The sequence below is a fragment of the Pseudorasbora parva genome, chromosome 1, assembly GCF_024679245.1.
Source record: "Pseudorasbora parva isolate DD20220531a chromosome 1, ASM2467924v1, whole genome shotgun sequence".
Taxonomy (NCBI): domain Eukaryota; kingdom Metazoa; phylum Chordata; class Actinopteri; order Cypriniformes; family Gobionidae; genus Pseudorasbora; species Pseudorasbora parva.
This window is the reverse complement of record NC_090172.1, coordinates 58,641,338-58,656,890: the sequence shown is the minus strand read 5'-3', so window position 1 is coordinate 58,656,890 and position 15,553 is coordinate 58,641,338. Positions and strand designations below refer to the sequence as shown.

Sequence of the window (15,553 nt, the reverse complement as noted above, 5' to 3'; positions counted from 1 at the left end):
AAAAAAAATATATATATATATATATATGTTTGTGTGTGTGTGTGTGTGTATGTATATACGTTTTAATATTTTTAAATATTAGTTCAGGCTAATGAAATTGTTCAACCAACAAACTACCACCTAAGAGAAACTTAAAGGCATGCGAGGTCATTTGTTCTAGAAACATTTTGTTTTGTAGGTTGGAAGTCTCTTCTCATCCTATTGTATTTATACAATGTCCTACTTATGGTTTTCAACATATGCATTTCCTTTTACAGTTGAACAAAACCAACGAGCTTGTGCTGCGTTCACGCCATATCTACTGTCATTTGGAAGAGATGGAAACCCGTGGCGTTATTCTTGGAGCGGTTTGTGACTCTGCAGCAGTCATGTGGTACAGGTCAGTGCTCTTTAAGTTATTGAGGTTCATTATTATCGTAATGTTATGCGCTTTGAGACGTGAGGTAGTTTAACGCCGTCTCTCCTGACGCTTTTGTTTGCTCCCTGCTGTACACGTTACTGATGTCCGAATCGTTCTTTTGAGCTGTTTTTTTAGGGTGCTTTCACATTTGGTTCGATTGCTTGGACCGAACCCGAGTTCGATTGCTCCACCCTGCCCCCGCTGGACTGTGTCCAGATTATATTATTTGGGTCAAAACTATGGAGGACCAAATGACTCAAAATTAAATAATTAAATAAATAATGAATAAAATAAAATTAAATTAAATGTACCAGTTTATTCTGAAATAATTTAGAAAATATGTATTTAATAATTAAATAATTACTTTAATTAAATAATAATTAATTAAATAAATGTATCTATTTATTTTTTAAATAACATGAAATTGTTTAATATATTTCACAATTACCTCTTCCACACACACACTATTGTTATGTTTAAAAAATCTATTTTATCATTATTTAATGTGCTTTTTCAAAAAGATGTTTTTCATAATAATGTGCTGCACTTACGAATGACGGCTATTTGACAAATCATGCATTTCCAAAAGCACGATTTTCCCAAAGATTTTTTTCATAATAATAGAGGACATTTCACAAATGCCAACCAACAGGCAGTGGGCGGAGCTTGGCGCTGATTGGTTTGAAGTTGAAGAGTGGACGGACATGACAGATCGATCTTTGTGTGGTGTGGTGACATCAAGCCTGCAGTCTCCCTCTCATTTACTGAAGCTTTCGCGCCTCGATCGCCCCCCGGTGACCGGTCCCAGTATAGCCGCCCCTCTGTGTTTTCTAATGGACGCGAGGCAAACTAAATAATAAAATTACACTTCAAAAATGTTTCCCCAAAGTGAGTTTATGTCACTGAAGGCAGTTATCATCACGATGATTTCATTTCAGGTGTTCGTTTTAAAAATAATTGTTTGAGTTAGTTATTTGATGCTATAAAAACGGGGGGTGTGACGTCATGATTGACAGCTGAGACTGACGTCTTCTCTGAGTGAAGTTGTCACTGAGGCACTAACGGACTTTTTTCGAAATTTTTGGGAACAGATTAGAGCTTTAGCTTTAATTTCTACATTTCCATAACTGTTTATTTCACACCAACATAATTAATTGTTCTGCATCTGCGAGAGTGTGGGCGGGCTTTTGATATCGCAGCTGTACTTCCTGCTCTACTTCCTGCGCTCTACTGCGCAACTCCGGTCCCGAAATCGCTACTGCGCAGACTCGGTCCCAAGATGTCCGCGCCGTGCAAGGCCTCCTGAAAGCTTCAAATATGGCAAGCGGAAACGGATGATGTCGAGTCGTCCATATTTTTTTACGGTCTATGGGTGACATCATCACGGAACACCAAGGGTGCTTCTCTTTTCTTATTTGTGACTGAAAATGTATTTTGACTATTGAATTTTCGAAAGACTTGAAAAAGTGTGTAAGTGTTTAAGTTTTAAGTAAGTGTGTTTTTATCTTGATCAATTACCGCCATGTTAATTTACAATCAATTCCCCGATTTCCCCTTGCCACCTGCCAAAACCAGACAGAAAAAAGTAATCAATCTGAAAGAATTATCCAATCAGCGCCAAGCACCACCCCACTACCTGTTGATTGGCATTTGTGAAATGTCCTCTATTATTATGAAAAAAATCTTTGGGAAAATGTTGCTTTGGAAATGGAAAATTCGTCAAATAGGCATCATTCGTAAGTGCAGCATATTATTGTGAAAAATGTATTTTTGAAAAAGCACATTAAATAATGAAAAAATAGATTTTTTAATTAATAGGTAATTGTGAATTATATTAAACAATTTCATGTAATTTTACAAAATAAATAGATACATTTATTTATTTAATTAATATTTAATTAAATTAATTATTAAATTATTAAAATAATTATTTAATTATTTCAGAAAAAACTGGTACATTTAATTGTTGTTTAGTTGAATTAATTATTTACTTAATTATTTCATTTTGAGTAATTTGGTCCTCCATACAAAACTGGGGTTCGTTTGCATCATCAAAGCAGCAGCTGATTACCCGGGTTGCTTAGTAAAGAAAGCGAGCAACAATGCGGCGAAATGCATAGCGTTGCTCACCTCACTTTTATATTTTTGTTTTTGAACCATTGGTTTGGTTTCCAAAGCTTCAGTACTGGCACTTCATGGCACTTGTGTCTTATCTGCTGGGAATGTACAGCAACTGCTCTAAAGAATGCAAGATTTACAGCTCTCTGCTCGCTGTACGTCATTGACGCTCGCCAGGAAAACACTGAAAAAAATGACTTTGTGGTATGGTAAGATCTATTACATTAATTCATGTAATTATTACATTGTAAAATCAAGATTCTGTTGGAACTATATATCTTAAGTAAAAGTTACACAGTCTATTTATGTAATAAATTAACTGAGAAAAGAGTACATTTTATCATGTATTTACAAATAATATTAAAGGGGGGGTGAAATGCTGTTTCATGCATACTGAGCTTTTTACACTGTTAAAGACTTGGATTCCCATCCTAAACATAGACAAAGTTTCAAAAACTAATGTTGGACGTTTGATGGAGTATTTCTGTGTCAAAAATACTCCTTCCGGTTTCTCACAAGTTTCGGAGAGTTTTTTTCGAGTATGGGTCGACTTGACGTTAATAGATCGGAAGGTCCTTGTATGGGCCGTACGGGCTCTTCTCCCGGTAGGGTGCGCGCGCGCGAGAGAGGAAATGCACGCCTATAAACACTCCGCGCCGCGCTTCACTTTATTCCTATGGGTGACGTCGAGCGACTTCAACGCTTCAGCACAGCATTCCGGGAAGGCAGCGCTGCATTTGACCCGATTTGAACGCAGAAATGACCGGAAGCTTCACTTCTAAGGTTTAGTAGCATACAATAGTCCATAAACCGAATCATGTCCTCAATAAACTGCGAGTAAAGACACACAAATGTTGAGAGGCCCCTAAATACAGTACATACCACAGAGATGGACGTCCTGATGTTGCTGTTTCTCCTGTTCAATTTATTTCAGCCTCAGATTTGATTCTGGATCATTATCTGTATTAGCTGAGATAGCCATGGGTTTCTCCACGCTTGAGGACGTCACCGCTTTGCGCGCTCGTCATTCTTTAGCTCCGCCCACACGATACGCCTCCAGGTGCTCAGTTTTTTCCGGAAAGACTCGAGACAGCCTATATTTCTATATACAAACACTTTTTAAAAAACTTTTTTTTTAATCAAATCATACATCATTAAGAGTGGTTCACTTTTGCAATTCAGTGCGATTGCATTCACATCAGCAGCGAGCTGTACCGGAGTTCACTTGAAACAAACCCCAGACCACCTTTTTATGTGGACTCGGGATACGGTTTGCACCCGAGTTCAGAAGACCGCGTTCACATCATCCAAAACGAACCGAACTCTGACGTCAATCGAACCCGGGTGCGCATCAAAAGTGCCAGTGTGGCTTTTCTGTAGCTCAACCAGTAGAGCGAGCAACGCCAAGGTCATGGGTTTGATTCCCAGGGAAAGCAAGAACTGACAATAATGTTTAAAAAAAAAGTACCTTGAATTAGAGATGTCAACTAATACTCTAAATCCTAATGTATATTTGAATAGTTTAAAAAAAAAGAATTTCGAAGGTGAAAATTTATATTCGAATAAATAATTAAATAAAAAAGTGGGGAAAAACGTCCGCGGTAGTAGAGGCGTGGCTGTCTGCTTTGCGAGTGGGCGTGCTAGCGCACCTCAGGGTTCTATTACTAAAGTGTAGGCTACTGTACTGACTGAAGAGATATTGCCTGAATAAAGGATAAATGCACTGCTTTCACTGGTTTGATTATTTATTGTTTTGTGTAAAGAAAAAGTGCCATGTTTACCACAGAACAGCTCACTCGGAGCGTTCAATATGCTGTAAAACTTCAATTAAGATGAATAATATTTGTTTCAATCACTGAATGAAGCCTGCTGTATTTGGGACAAGAGTCACGACCCTAAATTGCTTCCACAAAACTCTTAATGAGCAGCACTCAAAGTTTGTTCATTTAAAACGTTATGCACAGAGAGCGTGAGCTGAGGGCGAGAGAGTGAGGTCTGCGGTCTTGGCCATTAGTTAATTAACTTGTTTCTGTGTAAGTAATGCGTTGTCAAATATGTTTAAACTTAAATAGACTAGCTATACAATTAGTTATGTCTCTTTGTATTCATTTGTCCTGTTATTGACATAATGTACGTCATTGACAAAATGCACACCCAGATGTTCGAATAGTTTGAATATTCTTGTTTTTTTTTTTAGAGGGAATATACAAACGTCATTTTTGAGCAATTTTGACAGCCCTACCTTGAATGAAATGTAAGTCGCTTTGGTTAAAACCATCTGCCAAATGTAAATGTGTGAAAGCACCCTCAGTGAATCGGTCGAACCAGTTCGCCAAATCGGACTGAATCATTCTAAACCGTTTGCATCACGAGGCAGCGCTGATCCACAAGTTACTAAAGTTACTAACTTTCTGACATGAGTGACAGTTCCTTCGACAAGAAATAAACGAATATTTAGTTTGCTCCCTGCTGTGTGCGTTCATGCGTTTTGGAGGAGGCGTGGCTTTGGAGATGCTCTGAAGATCTCATTGCTTTCAAAGTTTCTCAAAGTTTTTCCTTTGTGTTTTTTGCAAACAGACAACAACTTTGTCAAAATTATCCCCTTTCACACGGATCTGTGACTAATAGCGCTGTATTATTCGCTGTATTCTGCTGTCAGGCCAGTAGTTGGCGATGTCACAGAATCAGTCTATATAGCAGCGGTCTTCAACTAAAATTGCTTGGGGTCCAGTAAATTAATCCTCCTCACCAGCCAAGGTCCGGACGGTTATATACCTTAAAACATGAATTGATGTTTTTGTGCCACACTAAAGAAATTAGTGTAGATTAAAAAAAAAAAAAAATCTTTATTGAACAAAATATAATAAGATCTCGTATAGATAAACATGTGTTTTCATATTGTTAAAGCAAACATACACTGTAAAAAATACTTAGAAAAAGAAAAAGTTACCTGGTTGCCTTAAAATTGAGTTAATTGAAATTAAAATTTTGAGTTAATAAAATGAACATTTTTTGAGATTCGACAACCTTTATTAAAATATTATTAAAAGATTGTGTGAGCATATTGGGTAATTGTGTGCGTTTTATTTCTGATGACGCAGTGAAACATGCCAAATTGTGCTATTTTCATGATTTATCACATTTTTTATGTGGTTCAGATACAATAATATTTTGAGTTTCTATTTATTAAACAAATTTCCTTCATTGTATCAACTCCAATTTTTTATTTCAATAAACTCAACATTTTAAGGCAATCAGGTTACTTTAAGGGGGGGGGGGACACTCAGTTTCAGTCAATCTCAAGTCAATCTTGAGTACCTATAGAGTAGTATTGCATCCTTCATATCTCCGAAAAGTCTTTAGTTTTACCACAGTCTCTGTGGTATGGACTGTATTTAGTGGCCTGTCAACATTTGTGTGTCTTCACTCGCAGTTTATGAGGACATGATTCGGTTTATGGACTATTGTATGCGACTAAACCTTAGCAGTAGCAAGCAAAACGGTTTTGCACGTCAGACTAGTGTAACGTTATACAAAGAACAACAATGGAGTAACCGTCAGCGCATTTGAATGACGAAGCACGCGATCGTGTCGTTTACTGATGTTTACTTACGCGACGATAGCCTGAATGTGCTTAATGCGCAGTTATTGTTAGTCATTTCAGATGGTAACAGTTATTGTTTTCAAAAGCCAGTTTGGCCAGTTAAATACCAAATAAACATCTCGTTTCATTCTTACTTCCATTCGTTCTTGTTTATTGCTTAAAGAAAATAAAACTGGAACTCGGCCATGAAAAGTTCTGAACACTAATTTAATGATCAACATTATTACTTCAACAGATCTCCTCAAACTAATGTTCGCAACTCACAAAAATGACCTGTGTACTAAAAAACACTGGCTTATTCATCAAACCGATAACATGTTTCATAACATTTATAATGTGTTTTGCTATTAGAAATTACGAAAAATTTGGACTTAAATCTCTTTGGCCTCAATTATCGCTCGTCTTTGGCCAAAAGTGACGTCTGGAGGGGAGATTTGTTTTTAATAAGCTTACAAGTTTGATTAATATTTGATTATTTATTTTAAAAAACAAAACATGTTTAAATGCGTTAACACAAAACCTGGTTACAGTACTAATCTGACAAAATTATTTGGCAAAAAAAAGGAAAACACTACAGCTAAAGATGCATTTTAAAAATGCATAGAAACAACAATACATTGACTAGAACATAATTAGTTAGTTATTAATATTTTGTTTTTGCATGTTCATAATTTCTTTGTATAACAGCCTGGCCAAAATTGTTTCAAACAATTGACTCAAAGTACAACTAATATGCTACAAAATCTTTGACAAATGCAAACATTTATTGTTTTTTTAAATTACAATTTTCCTAGGCCGGACATCACTTTTGTCCACTACTGTAGAGCAATATATTTAAAGAATATTTAAAAGCATTTAAGAGCAAGACCAGCTCTCCAGTTAACAGTCCTCATCCAGACCAAGGATATCTTTTAAAGGTTAGCTTGGTTTAAAACTTTGATGTGAGTGAGGCCGATCCAGACTGCAGTTTAATAGGCCACATGGGGAAAGAACAGAAAGGATCACAATCAACTGATGGCAAGGACAGATTGAGAGATCTGAAAGAAGGATGGAGTCGAGCAGCTCTCCTTCATGATGAAAAGAGGAGGGAGTGGTTGTACATGGGAGGAATGGTGTAAACGATAAGAGCCCATCTGTGGGAGAAATCACAGACAGATCAGATCGATTCATGTCCGTCAGATGTAATGTTGTTTACTCTGGGTGCTGACCTCTGACCTCACGCAAGAGGCCGGCGGTGATGACGGTTAAAAAGATAAAACCTGTGCAAATATGCAATGCTTAGAAGCACTGAACAGGACTTAAAGGGTTAGTTCCCCCCAAAATGAAATGTCATTAACTCCTCCCCCTAATGTCGTTCCACACCCGTAAGAGCTCCGTTCATCTTCAGAACACAGTTTAAGATATTTTATATTTAGTCTGAAAGCGTATGCAAGTGTATGCACACTATACTGTCCATGTCCAGAAAGGGAATAAAAACATCATCAGAGTAGTCCATATGAGACATCAGTGGGTTAATTAGAATCTCTTGAAGCATCGAAAATACATTTTGGTCCAAAAATAACAAAAACTATGACTTTATTCAGCATTGTCTTCTCTTCCGGGTTTGTTTTTTAGTCCTCAAATAAAGATTCAAACGGTTACGAATCAGTGAATTGATTCATGATTTGGATCATGCCGAATCGTTCGAAACTTTATTTGAGATTACCTTTCTGGACATGGACAGTATAGTAGTAGAAGAGAAGACTATGCTGAATAAAGTCGTAGTTTTTGTTTTTTTTGGACCAAAATGTATTTTCGATGCTTCAAGAGATTCTCATGAACTAACTGATGTCTCATATGGACTACTCTGATGATGTTTTTATTCCCTATCTGGACATGGACAGTATAGTGTGCATACACTTGCATAAGCTCTCAGACTAAATATAAAATATCTTCATCTGTGTCTGAAGATGAACGGAGGTCTTACGGGTGTGGACCGACATTAGGGGGAGGAGTTAATGACATCAATTTCATTTTTGGGTGAACTACCCCTTTAAGTGAAGGGATTTTTGTTAGTAAAAGTGGGATTGAGATTGACTGAAATTTAGCAGCATTTACCGAAATGCTGTTGGGGAAAAATATAACTTGCTGCATTTGCCGTGCATACACCGGCCGGTTTGTGGCCAGCCCACTTTTGAGTTGACTACAGCCAGCGCCGTGACTTCAGACTAGCGTGCTTCAATTAAACAAGCTTTACATTTGCAGTTCAGAATGGAGAAAAACTGAGCAATGTGTTAAAGGAGTGGTGGGAAGAGCTTCCTGTACTGACAGGAAGTAGGAAATCCGCGAGCTTAACCTCTGCATGACTGATATCCTTTTCGAACTCCTGACTAGTTTGTGTTGACACGGCAAAGTCCGTTTGGATACGTGTCGGCTTACATATTTGCATGGGAGTATATTTCTGCAATACCTGACTACACTGTAAAATAAAATATTGTTGGTTTAACTAAAAAATTTAAGTAACCTGGTTGCCCTAAAAATGTTAGTTGATACAATGAAAGAAAATTAGTTTAATAAATAGAAACTCAAACTATTATTGTATCTGAACCACATAAAAAATGTGATAAATCATGAAAATAGCACAATTTGGCATGTTTCACTGCGTCATCAGAAATAAAACACACACAATTACCCAATATGCTCACACAATCTTTTAATAATCTTTTAATAAAGGTTGTCAATTCTCAAAGATGTTCATTGTATCAACTCAAATTTTTTATTTCAATGAACTCAGGTAACTTGTTTTGTGTATATATATATATATATATATATATATATATATATATATATATATATATATATATATATGTATATATGTATGTATATATGTATGTATAATTTTTTATTTTATTTTTTTACAGTGTATGAATTGTAATGTATTTACAAATTAATTTATATATTAATTTGTTGGCAGTTGAAATGCACTCCTGGTGGCTGATGCTTGTCGGCTGTAAGCGGCTTGATGTATCTGACCATCGTTTCAACTCTTGCGGACTCGTCCAGCCCACTCCTACACAGATAATTTGACATTTTGCCAAAGCTCTATCAGAGTTTAGTGATGGGACGTGTTTCTGGAAGCTGATCACTAAAGTAAACAGGCTCTGGTTCCTCTGAACCCACGTCAGTAAAAAAGTACAGGAAGGAACTTTGATAGGGATGACATACAAACATGAGATGAATAAACAAGGATAAATATTCGCCTGCAGATAACAGCGTGCCTGGTGTGGGCTGATGAAATCGCAATATGATGACGAACAATATATTAACAGTTTGTAGGGGAAAAATGGCAAAGATTAATACCAAAAAAACCCAAAAAAACTACCCGACTTAAAGCTACACTGTGTAACTTTTTTAGGTTATTCTTAGCTAAAAACACTTAGTTCTTTCAAAAATATGTGCTCATTAATGTATATTTTCTTCTTTCAAGTAATAAAGTATTCTCGTAAGTTTATAATATGCCATTGAAAATACATACGGGTGAGGGGTTCGAATGCCGGTCGCCATGTTGCCCCTCCATCTTTAAAGTACATCAGCCAAAGAGGGACATACCCGTAAATTCAAGCTTCGCCTTTCGTGTTTTAACACTCGATGGCACCGTGTCGAATGTGAAGAGGGGGATTGCCATGTTAATCTTGGACTAAATCGGCCACTGTAGGAGTTAAAACGAAATCAGAATTGAGAGGAACAGAAACTATTATTCACTGGATGGTCATACACCTTTACACCGCTAGATGGAGGAAAATATCACAGTGTAGCTTCAAAAGAAACATTAAATAAAGGTACACTATATAACTGTTGACATTTTTTCGAAATAGTTTAAATAGTCTAATCAATCAATACATCATAACGTGTTTTTTTCCCTTTACCCCAAGTCACTATGGTAAACCTATTACTGTGTTTATATTATTTCAGATCTGCCTAAAATCTGAATTTGCGTAGATATACGTCACTTGTGTAAGAGACTGACAGGGAAGAAGAGGCATTGATAAATAAAGTAGTTTTTTTTTTTAGCACAAAAAGTATTTTTGAAGCATCACAAGAGGTTCTGTCTGTTTCTGGTCTTTGCTAGGGTTGAGTACATTTACATTTAATCATTTAGCAGACGCTTTTATTCAAAACGACTTACAAAAAAGAGGAGAGCAATAGAAGCAACGAAACAAACAAGGCCAACAACCTGTAAGAGCTGTAAGAAGTCTCAATTAATTAGCACACTACACTTTTTTTATTATTTTTTTATAGCCATCTACAATAGCCACCTACAACAACAACTCACGTACGCAAAAAACAGAACACTAGATTTTGATAGCGATGATAACAACCCATTAGGACTAAGGCTGTTGCCCCAGCTGTTGTCGTTAATGCGGATTCAGTGGCCCAATGGGTTGGTTTTGTATGGCATTCTAGCTAAACGCGCAGCAATAGCCATCTACAACAAAAACTCACGTACGCAAAATACAGAACACTGGATTTTGATAGCTATGATAACTATGTAACATACCCGCCTGAAGGCACAAATCCGGATGAGAGACGTAGATATGATCCAGGAGTGTGCGCTTTTGGTCGTTGCTGTGGTGATCAGTAAGTGCTATTCTGTATTGGTCAGGTGCAAATGGAAAAGATGTGTCTTAAGATGTTTTTTAAAAATGGCTACAGACTCGGCAGCACGAATTGAGATCGGCAGGTCACCACCAGGTGGGAACGGTCCAGGAAAATGTCCGTGAGAGCGATTTCATGCCTCTTTGGGATGGAACTACGAGGCGCCGCTCACTCGCAGAACGCAAGCTTCTGGAGGGTGTGTAAGTCTGAGCAAGTGAATTTAGGTTAGGGCTGGACGATATGTCCAAAATTTATATCACGATATATTTCTTAATTTCGGTCGATACGATATAATTTCGATATCGATATGAACTATATAAAAGCTTTAGAAAAACTACCAAGAACTGCCACAAAGGATTTCTGTACCTACAAACTTCTGACAAATTAATTTGCCAAGTCTATGAAACCTCCTCCTATAAAACTATATAATATTTTAGAAATAAAAACGGTACAAATAAATTAATGTTCACCTTTTATTTGTATTTAGCCTTTATACGAACAAGAAATGTGAAATCACCTTCAAATAAACAAGACTCTCACTTCGCAGACGCAGTTTATTGAGCATTTTCTTTTAAGTTTTTAAGTAAGAACGATTCATAGCGCTATATTCTCCTTTTATGCAAAACTAAACCTTTATCTACTGATGCACAAAAAAATAAATAAAATAAGACTCAATTCAGTGGCCTATTTGTGCTTTGCTTGAGATGAGTGCACGCTGCTTTTTGCAAGGCTTTAAACAGGAGAAAATGATACATTTTCGTGAAGCCATGTCTGACCGTCTTTCACAAGCTTTGAAAGGTAATTTAAACGAGAATGAACGCATTGGTGTTAATACATGACATTGTGTGCAAATGTGGAAAGTATTAAAACAAATGTGCCACTTGCCTCTTACATAAATAGTCTACATGGATTATTTGTAACGCTTGGCATGGTATTGTTAGACATTAGATTGATGCATCTATGTCGATGTATTGTTACACCCCTAGTCGGCACCTCTCCGGCACAAGTTTAATATCAGCCCCATTCGCACGGGATTCGTATTATCTGGGGACCTCTGGTGATTTGTAATAATTGCAGAGAATGTCTGTGATCTTAATCCCGTGCGAATCGGCCATGTCTGTAATTTGTAAAGTAAAAATTCCCCCGCAAATTAGCCTACCTACCATATTTCGCCGAACACCGAGGTCCTGTGATAACATTAGTCCCGTGCGAATCGACATCTCTGTGATTTGGCCAGGATTAGGCGGATTGTATACTTTTTGCAAGCTTTTTTTCTCCCTGTGAGCATTTCTATCTTTATCTTTCACGAAGAATAAAGTCTGCATTCATAATGCGCACCGTTAATTCCCGTGCAGCCGCGCCCGCACGGATTATACTTTCACTTTAGAATGAGTATCAATTTGGGAGTAATCTGATTGAATGGTGTGTTTAATATTAACATCAATACTGTTCTGAATGAAAAACATAACAGAACAGTATAGTACAATGACAATCTTGTTTAAATAGGCGCTTTTACATTTAGTTTTGAAACTGAATCTTCCGCCGTAGGCTATTGTCAGCTTCCTACTCGTGATAAATGAAATCTGATTCCTGCCGCTGGTCTGAGCTCAGTTCATGGCGTCTGTTCGCTAACTGAACGAAATTATATTTATTTATTAGGCTACTGTAAAATAATCAAAACGATATCGATGCCTGTTTATGATTTCATACAGCTATCTATAACGAACATCATATCCGGGAGAAGTCAGTAAATTCGAGTAAAATCACAGGCTTTGCTTATCCCGTGCGAATGCGCCACGCAAAACTCAGATGTGGAGGAGTCATTTCTAAATCACAGAGGTTCCCTAGATAATACTAATCCCGTGCGAATAGTGCTTTAGACGAACCACTTCCACGCCACTAAAGAAAGTTAGTCTTTCTTCTCTTATCAACTATTTATTTCTCCTTACTTGTGGAAGCTCATTCAGTCACATTTGTGTTGCGGTCAGGGAAACTCTCTTTGTAGCTAAAACGTGCCGCGTTGGATCTATCAGCCTACTACTGCTGAGCACTGGCTGCGTGTCCGTGGTGTACGTCATCACGCAAGAAGCCAATCGTGTTCTGCTCTTTCTGATGGCATGTGCCCTGAACGTCAGTCATATCGAAATATCGGAAATGTGTTTAAAAATCATATCACCGTTATTGAAAAAAATTATATCGCGATATATATTGATATTGAATTATTGTCCAGCCCTAGTTTAGGTATATTGGTGCAGAGCCAGAGGTTGTTTTGTAGGCGATAACTAGTGCCTTGAATTTGATGCGAGCAGCCATTGGCAACCAGTGCAGTTTGATGAAGAGAGGCGTAACATGCGCTCTCTTCGGCTCATTAAAGACCACTCTCGCCGCTGCATTCTGGATCAGCTGCAAGGGTTTGATAGTGCATGCTGGAAGCCCAGCCAGAAGAGCATTACAATAGTCCAGTCTGGAGAGAACAAGAGCTTGAACCAGGAGTTCTGATAGGAAGGGTCTAATCTTTCTAATGTTGTATAAAGCAAATCTGCAGGACCCCGGGCTGTTGCAGTAATGTGGTCAGTGAAGTTTAAATGGAGTATCGTTTGGGGTTTTTGCGATACTGGTGCCAAACCGATACTTTTAATAAAAAAAAGAGCCACAAAACGACAGTGGATGACCGTAAATAATGGCTCTTATTTGAAAAAAATATTAATAAAATCTTTAAATTGATTAGTTTATTAACGTTAAAGTATACTTAAATATATAAATAAATACAACAAATATTTACTTAAATTCACAGTAAAAACCTAACCAAATTACAATAGGCCTAATTTAGGGATGACACAAAAACATGAGATTTGATAATCATTCTGAATCTGATCCAGCTGTAGTCTTTCACAAAAATGTGATTTTACAGAAATGTGTATACACTGAAAAAAATATGTTCAATAAGTTATGGCAACATGTTTTTACATTGTTTTAACTCATCAAAATAAGTTAAGAAACGTTAAACTTGTTTTTATTAGTTATACAAGATCTCATTTTTTAAAGTCAGTTTAACATAATTTAAGTTGAAATAACTTAAACATCCAAGTCGATTGTACTGCAAAAGTTCAAAATTTGCCTTCGTTTTTTTTTTTTTTTTTTTTACAGTGTACCCATATTCAAGTGTTGATAAAAAAGGAATGCATGAAGCTAGTGGCTAACAAATTCCCTTTATCGTGTTCCTGGGATTGGAAAGGGTAAAACATTCATGATGATACAGCACTGACCCATCAACTGTATAGAGCGTCCTTCAGGTTTGTTCATGTTGACTCGTTGCATTGTTAGAATTAAAAAAATTGTTACAGGTAACTGAGTTTCATAATCTTGCCAACAAGATTTATTACTGGTGCTTGGTGACTGTTAATTTAAGTCTTTTACTGTAATGTCTTCAGCTTGAGACCCTTTTCATCTTAACTGGTTATAGCTCTTAAGATTAGGAGTGAATGTGATAACACTTTACAATAAGGTCGTATTAGTTAAGTAAGGGATAATGTACACCCAGCCGGTTGTTATCGCAGAATAAACCCCGACAGAGTGATCAGGACCCCGACGCGAAGCGGAGCATCACGTCTGAAGGGCTTTATTCTGCGATAACAACCGGCTGGGTGGACATTATCCCGCTTATTACACGGCTACTAGTCTCAAATAAATTAGACACAAAATATTGTCTTGAGATTAAATATTTTACTAGCACTTATGCAAAGCTTCCACGAAGAAAAACAGTTCCAACCTGCTTTAAGCCTTTATCTATCGCTGCTAAATGTTGAAAATGAATGCTGAAAGGGTTAGTTCACCCAAAAATCAAACCAAGCCTATGATTTACTCACCCTCAAGTCATTATAGGTGTATATGACATTCTTCTTTCAGACAAATACAATCGAGTTATATTTAAAAAGTCCAGGCTAACGTTAATCCCAGCAGTAGTTGTAGCGTTAGCTGTGTTTGAAGTCCATAAAACATGCAGCTGTCCGTCAAATAACGTGCTCCACACGACTCTGATGGGTTAATAGAGCCTTCTGATTCGAATCGATGCGTTTGTGTAAGAAAAATATCCATATTAAAAACTTTATTAAGGAAACCTGCCTTGAAGTCTTCCAACATAGTTGTTTAAGTATTTAACAGCCACAAGATGGCACCAGCATTAAGCATAGAAGAGTCAAGATAACTCGTAGTACCCCGATGAGCGGTTGTTATCTGGAAATAACACCGCTGGAATGCGCGATTGACCAATCAGAATCAAGTATTTCATGTAATAACATTAGTTAATGCAATAGTTAAAATTAACTAACCATGAGCAGTTCATTTGTTACTGTATTTGTTCATCTTTGTTAATGTTGGTTAATAAAAATCCAGCCGTTGATGTTAGTTCAGTGTATTAACTAATGTTAACAAGATTTTAATACATTAGTACATATTTAACAAAGATAAATAAGTGCAGTTCATTATTAGTTCGTTAACTAATAAACCTTATATTTAAGTTTTATAAGCAGTGTGATAATGAGAACCATATTCATCCGCAGAGCCAAATTACAACCAAACCAAAGTCCCTCTACATGCATTTTGTCCTAACTGCTAGAGGGCCAAAAGTTATATTGGCCCTTTTAATCACCATGGGTTTGTTTAAATATCTTATTATTGATACCCTTTTTTTTAAAGTTATATTTTCAGATGTAGCAAATCATTATTTTTGCATCTGTAGCAGGAAGATCTATGAGACAGTGCTTCATTTGTATGTTTGTGGCTGAAACGTTAATTCA

General features: G+C 36.8%; 1 long non-coding RNA gene across 1 annotated transcript in view; it reads left to right on the top strand.

Moving 5' to 3' along the window:
• The window catches only part of LOC137078951 (uncharacterized), a 28,872-nt gene that overhangs the window by 6,754 nt on the left and 6,565 nt on the right, over positions 1-15,553 (top strand). Inside the window, exon 2 of the long non-coding RNA XR_010905380.1 lies at positions 258-379. This is a non-coding gene — a long non-coding RNA (uncharacterized lncRNA). The remainder of the gene's footprint in view (positions 1-257; positions 380-15,553) is intronic.